The sequence below is a fragment of the Macrotis lagotis genome, chromosome 1 (assembly GCF_037893015.1).
Source record: "Macrotis lagotis isolate mMagLag1 chromosome 1, bilby.v1.9.chrom.fasta, whole genome shotgun sequence".
NCBI classification, from domain to species: Eukaryota; Metazoa; Chordata; class Mammalia; order Peramelemorphia; family Peramelidae; genus Macrotis; species Macrotis lagotis.
In genome coordinates this window covers 118,501,336-118,508,996 of record NC_133658.1, presented here as the reverse complement: position 1 = coordinate 118,508,996, position 7,661 = coordinate 118,501,336, and the positions used below count along the sequence as shown (strand labels likewise).

The 7,661-nt window shown below is 48.8% G+C and overlaps 1 protein-coding gene across 1 annotated transcript in view; it reads left to right on the top strand.

Moving 5' to 3' along the window:
* The first annotated feature begins 5,158 nt into the window (after positions 1-5,158).
* The window catches only part of XPO1 (exportin 1), a 54,682-nt gene continuing 52,179 nt past the window's right edge, over positions 5,159-7,661 (top strand). The window contains exon 1 of the mRNA XM_074206866.1: positions 5,159-5,482. The gene's annotated coding sequence lies outside the window, so the exon portion shown is untranslated. The remainder of the gene's footprint in view (positions 5,483-7,661) is intronic.

Here is a 7,661-nt window from a genome sequence, read left to right as displayed (position 1 = left end):
AGCCACTTAACCCCATTTGCCTTGCAAAAACCAAAAAAAAAAAAAAAAAAAAACCCTCTCTTGATTGAGATTGCTTGTTCTCAGTGGAAGAACTAATTCACTCTGTGTATTGTCTATTATATTCTGATTTGATTTCTTTAGCCATATGTTTTAAAAAATGATTTTACTCACTATTTGTGGTGTCCTTCTATGTAACTAGCTTTTGGTGGGGCAGATCAGAAGCCTTCAAATATAATTATATTTGTATTTATATAAATTATATATATGTATATACATATAAACCCACAAAGACACACACACACACACACATACACACACACACACACACAGACATAATTCTTTAAGGAATAGTGACCTAGAAAGCAGCTTGAACCTAAGGGGAAAAAATCCTTCCCCTAAACTAGCAATATTTAAGGTTGATATTCCTTATCTAAGGAGAGCAGAATGAGCAACCAATGGCACCAATCTCCTTTTCCCTTCTAGGTAGAAATTAAAAATTCTCTTGGAAAAGGGTGGGCAAAATTCCAGATCTATCAAGTCATGCCCACCCATAAGCAGCATTTAGACAATCACTATATTAGCAATACAAACCCTATATGTAACATAAACATATGTGCATATGAGATATAGATGTGTAGTTCCACTTCTAAGTTCCCTTCCCAAATCCCTATTTACAATAAAAAGTTAGTTCTTTAGAGGACAACTAACTCCCACCCCTCTCAAGATTTTAGGAATGGCCTTAAGGAATTGAGGGATAGCTTTCTAATAGTGTCACTGACAAACCCTCATCTGATATGTTCCTCTTTATTAATCAAGACTTAATTAGCTTTTAGAAAGAAGTATTTACTAAGCAGATAAAGCAAGGAAGATTTGTCAGACATAACTCCCTCCCTTTCAAGTCTAGGGCATATTCTTCCCCTAGAACACACAAGGCCCCAAGAAGAGTGGGCTCAAGCAGCTCCTCATTTTTGGATTTTTCTTCTTTCATAAGAGTCCTCAAGAAGTTTCCCTGGGGTATATATGATTCCTTGGGCTTTGAAGGAAAGGTTTCCTTGTAGGGTCCTATAGTTGCATTTCCTCAGTGTTCATCCTTGGCTTCTGATGAAGTCACTGTACAGGCCCACTGCTGTTATTGGAAAACTGCTACCAACACAGGTGTGCAGAATTTCCAACCTTTCTAAAGTCACAAAACTTTGCTCTGATCAAGGGGAGGGAGGAAGAAAGCAGAGACTCCTTCCTACCCAAGCTCTCCCAAGTGACTTCCTCTCTGGTGCTTAAACTGCAGTTGTTAGCCTGGTCAGTTATTGGAATGCCAGATTCTGACCTTGTTTGTTGTTTTTAGTCAAGCCCCACCACAGGTAACTGATTCTCTTCAACCAGCCACAAGACATTTCCTATGAAGCATCATCTTTTTTTCATTCAATGATGCAAATATTTCACTTCTAAATTATTTAAGAACTTATTCCTATCTCTTTGATACTGTCACTCACCTGATAAAGCTATTAGGGCACAGAGCATCTTGTTCCTCACATATAATGGGATGATAGGCTTTGGAACACTATCCACAAATACAAATACACAAATATACAGATAAACACATTACTCACAAAGATATAAATGTGGGTATGTCTCTCCAAATACATATATGATCAATTTTTTCTTATTGTTCATTTATGTCTAACACTCCTGTGTACCATACAGTTCATGGGACTTTCTTGGCAAAGATACTGGAATGGTTTGCCATTTCCTTCTCCAGGGTATTATCGCAAACAGAGATAAAGTCATTTGCCTAGAGTCACAGAGCTAGTATATGGGGTTGGATTTGAACTCAGGTCTTCTTGACTCCAGGCCCAGTTCTCTATTCACTGATTCAATTCACTTGCAAGTCATAACATCACTTTCCTGATGTCATGGTCCTTTTTGAGAATGAAGAACAAACAATGATTTGTAAGTAGTGGTACCTGCCCCACTAGGGACTCATCTTCCTTTCCTTCCCTCCCTTTCCCTTCCCACTCCTCTCCCCTCACACCTTTACCTGATGGTACTCTGCCCAAAGGAATAAAATTTTTAATGTTATATCCCCTGGAGATTTGGGATTTACAGGCTAGATTTCATTTTATAAGGACATATTCCAAACACAAATCACCCCAGCTCTCAGAGATTGGCCAATAGTAGGTCCCAGTCCAAGCCTCAATTTGGCCATAGTTTGAGTCTGGATGGTTCAGAATGAGTATAAAAAGCAATTGCTTCTGTTTTGACCAGAAACCCTAGGGTCTTCCCCTTCCATACAGATTTTAGGTTTTTTTGTTTGTTTGTTTTTTTGAACAGATATAAAGATCCTTCTTTGCCTCATTTCTTACCTAATCTTAATTACTTAATGGGCATTGCCTCAGTTAAATTGAGATCTGGGTAGCTTTAAAAGTCTCCCATTGTATCTGAAATCATCTCCAGTCATCCTGATCTATTATCTTGCCACTGGACCCAGAGGGCTCCACAAGAGAAAGTGAGGCTGGTGACTTTGCACAGCCTTCCCTTACTTAAATTCAATTCACTTACAAGTCATGATATCACCTTCCTGATGCCATGGTTCTCTTTGAGAACAAAGAACAATGAGCCGTGTAGCTTCTTTCTCATACAATCAAAGGTAGTAGGAAAAATGTTTTTCTTATTAGGAGGTAAATAAAGTGAATGAAAGGACCAAACAAATGCTTTTGGTAAGAAGCATAATAGCTAGCTAACATTTATATAACATAAAGTTTACAGAGTACTTTTACAAATATCTCATTTTTCCTTGAATCCAGGAGGTAGGTGTTAATATTCATATTTTTTAATATGAGGAAAGTAAGGCTAAGAGAGAGATAAAGTGATTTGTCCACAGTCACAGAGCTGGTAAGCTTCTGCGGCTCAATTTGAACACAGATCTATCCTGACTCCCAAGTCTATTGCTCTATCTTTTTCACTGCACCACTTGGTTTTCTTAGCTAAACACCCAATATCTAAGTGTAATCTTTATGATACTGAGATTATAAATTTAGAGCCGTAAGGAAACTCAAGAGGTCAACTAATCCAATTCATTTTACAAATGAAGAAACTGAGGCCCTGAGAGGTTAAGTGACTTACCAAGGACACAGATAAAATTTAAGCCAAAACTTAAGATCTGTCCTCTGACTCCAAATCTATGTCTGGTTCCTTCTATTGCTTTCCGCTGCTATCTTGCCTTTGAGCAGGATAATGGATAAAATTAGATGCAACCAAGAGGACTTTTTTTTTGCTCCATCTATATGTTTATTTTCAAGTGAGATATAACAGTTCAACTTGGCAGAGCTCATCCAGACTCCCATGCGAGAGCCAGACGTTCTCGTCTAATTGCTTTCTGGAGTGTTAAATTGACAAGTCTTCATTGAAGAATGTTTTCCATTCAAGGTTCTGCTTTAAGGTAATTCTGGAACAATGGGGGAAAGTAACGTCTTATATGGAATGATTCATCATTATGGCCACTTAGACCTGTTTCGTTTCTATCAAGTGACAAGAGATGGATCAAATAGGGGCAGTAAAAGCAAGCAGAGTTAGTCATAGCAATTTGAAATCATTCGGGCGGTTTTTCAAAGGTTCGACCAACAAGCGAACAGCATGGATGAGGTAGCTAGGAAGTCATCCTGAAGTCGGACTCCGCAGTCCCACCTGCGGGACGATCCTCGGGGCAGGCTGGAGGCGAGGCTGGCCGGGCTGTCCAGCTCCGGCGTCTCCGCAGAAGCACCTGCCGCTGGCTGGAGGCAGGAAGGTCCGAGTTCAAGCCCCGTCTGTCCCCCGCAAGTTACTTGTCTCCTCCTGCCTCAGTTTCCTCAGCAGTAAAGGTGAGGGCGGTAAGGGCGCCGGTTCCAGCACCGGGCGGCGAAGGCGCGCGCTCGCTCTCTGCCGCCCCTCGGGGCTCCGGTGCCGGGCTCGGGGGGCCGCGCGCTGGGCGGGGAGCTCACATCCGAGCGGAGCGGCAAGGTGCGGCGGCAGGGCCCCGCTGCCCGGGGACGCCGGCGCGCACACACGCCGCAACACCACGGTTCTATCTGCTCCGCTTTCCCCATCGCCTCTTGGGGGCAGCGCGGGCTTCATGAAAAGTTTTTGGGGGAAGATGCTTTTTTTTCCCCCCATTTCCCAAACTTCCAGGAGTTCGTAGGGCCGAGGCCAGCTCCGCGGGCTCCCGCGCGTGGGGGAGGTCAGGGCACCCCGAGCGGCGGGGGCCGGGGCCGGGACACAAAGGGCTCGGCCCGGGCGGCCCCTCCCCCTTCACGAAGGCCGGGCTCCGCGGGCCGGGCCCCGCCGCAGGGCGGGGCGGGGCGGGGCGGGGCGGCGCCGCCCCGGAGCCCAGCGGCCCGCGCGCTCCCAGATCAAACTCGCGCGTCCGCCAGCGCCCCGGCCGCGCCCCGCCCGCCCCGTCACCCAAGGCGCCCGGCCAATGAGCGGGGAGGAAAATCGGGGCTCGAGGGCCCGGGGAGGGGGGTGGTGGGCGGGGCCGGCCGCTTTTGACTGGCGGGTGGTGCCGACCAATCCCCGAGAGGCTTCCCCTCGTCCTCCCGCTCCGCTCCGCTCTCCCTTCCCTTACCGCCCTCCCCACCCAGACTCCCTCTCGGCTCGGCCTCCCTCCCCTCCCCCACTCTGCGGGCAAATCGCTGCTGGAAAGAGGCGGGGGCCCGAGCGGCGGGCTCGTGTGGAGGCTCTAGGCGGGACTGACGGGCGCGCCGGCCAATGGCCGCCCGCCTGACGGCGCGGCGGTGGCCGGCTCTGACCAATGAGCCGGCGGGCTGGGGGAGGAGGCCCAGGTTCCAAACGCTCCGCGGCGCCATGGGCTGAAAACTCAACCGAGATGGAATCTCCCAGTCTGAACCGGTTTCAACCGGTTCCGAGTTTGTGGCACTAGAAGGAGGGGGAGAAGCGGCGCGGCGGCAGCAGCGGCGGCGGCGGCGGCGGCGGCAGCACCAGCCACAGCCTCGGCCGGCCCCGGCCCCAGCCCCAGCCCCGGCGGCGGCGCCCGCTCCAGCCTTCGCTGCCGCTGCCCGTGCAACCGGCCCGAGGGGGAGGGGAGCCGCCTGTGGCCGCGGAGGGACCGGAGGGCACAAAGTTTGGGGGAGCCGGGCCGGAGAGGGGCCCGCGTGGTGGGGGGGGGGAGTCGGGCTGCACCCGGCGGCGCCCCCGCCGCGGCTCCGGCTGCCGCCCGGCCCGAGGGTCGCCTCGGGGCCCCGTCTCCGGGACCTGCCCGCTCCCTCCCCGCCCCGCGGGGCGCGGATCGGCCCGCTCCGGCATCGTTATTTTCGGGGGGCGCGTGCGAGGGGGGCGGCCCTGGCCGCGCGGACCGCTCCGCAGCCTCTGCCCCCTCCGGGCTTTTAACCCCCTTTCCGAAGGTGGGCAAAGTGTGAAGCCCACCCCCGCCTCCCTCCCCTCCCCTCCCAGCCCCCGCCAGGAAGGACGAGGCAGTTGGCTCCAGCCCTGGGTAAGTGGGGGCCCGTCACGAGGCGCCTCGGGGGGCTGGGGGCGGCCCCGGGAAGAGGGGGTTCGGGCCGGGCGTGCTGCAATTGAATGGGGGGTGGGAGGGGAGGGAGGGGGAGCGGGCCCGCGCCGCCGCCGGGCCGGGAGCCTGCGCGGGGGGGGCGCGGCCCGGGGGGGGGGGGGCCCCGCTCCGGTGATTCGGGGAACGTTTCTGTAAATTATTACGAGTGGAAGTTTCCAGAAACCTGGAGTGCGGCGGCGGCGGCGGCGGGAGCGGCGGCATTGAAACGTCCGCCTCCGTCACGTGGCCCTGGCGGAGGGAGCGGGCAGCGCGGGAGGGAGGGGCTGCGGGGCGGCCGCGGCCTCCGCAAGCCCGGCCCGGCCCCGCCGAGCCCCGCCGGGGCCCGCGTGCGCGTGTGGACGTGCGTGTGCGCGCGGCTGCGGCGCGTGTGCGTGTGCGCGCGGCGTGTGCCCCCGGCGCCCCGGGCGGGAGGGCGTGCTCGGACCCGGGCCGCGGCCGTGCCTTTGCGGCTCGGGAGAAGGCAGCGGAGGTGCGGAACGGGGGCCCGACTCCCGCCTCCAGGCAAGGTGCCTCGCCTGGCAACTGGGTGTCTCTTCCGGGTTGTGCTAGCCCTTAAATTATTTTTATGGATTTTTGGGGGGGGAGAGGGAATGAAGTTAAAACAGGCTTGATTTTTGACTGCAAAGGCCCCATTTCTGCACTTTTAAGACTAGATGGATCATGGACATAGTACTGAGAGTGGCAGAATGCCATCCTTATGGGGGAAGAGTGATTCAGTTTAACTGAACCTTGAGATAGATACTACACAAAACTCAAAAAAAAAATCCTAGCCAGTAAAATTCAGCACTTAACTCCCATCAAAAAGCAATTTTATAAACTGTTTTCATTCATTGACAAATACTGAGTTAGCCCCAAGTAAGAAAAAAGTTAGCTATTTCTTTGCTAAGCATCGGGTCCTAATTAAAAACCCACTTTTGAGGCATAAATTTCTTATATTAACGAATTTATTTTCTCAGCTTAACTGATTATAGATATTACTCTTGATTTTAGAATTTGTAAAAATTACATTTGGGAAAGCAAAGACTAACTGGCACCATTGGGAGCATATGTGAGAAAGATTTCCATTTTTCTTTTTGTCAGTAGTTATTTTTGACCCAAGATTTTGTAGCTATGCTTATGACAGGTGCTGTGTTCTAAAAATATACATTGTGTAACACCTAGGTTTAAAGAATTGATGTCCTGGTTGTAAACTAGTTAATAGACTAATGTTTTAAGAGTAGTTAATTGTTTAATCTCTGTAGAAAGTCTTCTGTTTCTTAGGATAAATTGCATTTTCAATCTTAGTATTGACTTTAGGATTTTCATTTTACTTAAGGCAATATGTTTACTATGCTATTAAATTTTTTGCTTTGTATTAATAATATAAACAGTAGGTCTTGAGTGACTAGTCTAAATAAGCTCTCAAATACAAATTAAACATCACTCATCAGATGTCTTAGGCTTTTTTGCTCATCGTTTTAATATTTAGAAAATTTAACAAGAGAACAGGCTTCAAAATTTCCAGTGACAAGTACTTATATTTGGTTTTACACTTGGATATTGCTAGTATTCCTGGTGACAATTCCAGATTTCTATACCATTCCTCGATATTGAAGTTATTTTCAACTAGAAAGTATAAATGACCATTGATCAAGAATATGAATCCTATTTAGAAGTGAGTCCCCAATCCCCCAGAAAACCTACTCATACACTATTACGGGGGGGGGGGGTATAGAATGGCATCAGAGACATAAATGTTGAAAAATTGTAAACAGCCAGATAAACTATTATTTATAAAGTTGTTGAAACTAAAGTCATTATGACTTTTAATACAAAGAATTTCATCGACAATCAAGAGAACTATTTTTTTGGAGTATTTTAAAATTGCTCCTAAAGACTTTTGTCTTCTTACCTTGCAAGCCTTGATTCTTTTTTTTTTTTTTTTGAGTAAGCATGTACAAAGTTGTTCAAGTCCATTAGATATTCAAAAAGGAACTTTTTAAAAAAGCCATGGACATCTCAGTATGTTCAATTATTTAAATAACATTTTTTCTCATAGGATCATCAAGGCAGGGTAGAAAAGAACCTTAAGAGATAGGTAAAATGACTAGGCCAACATCAT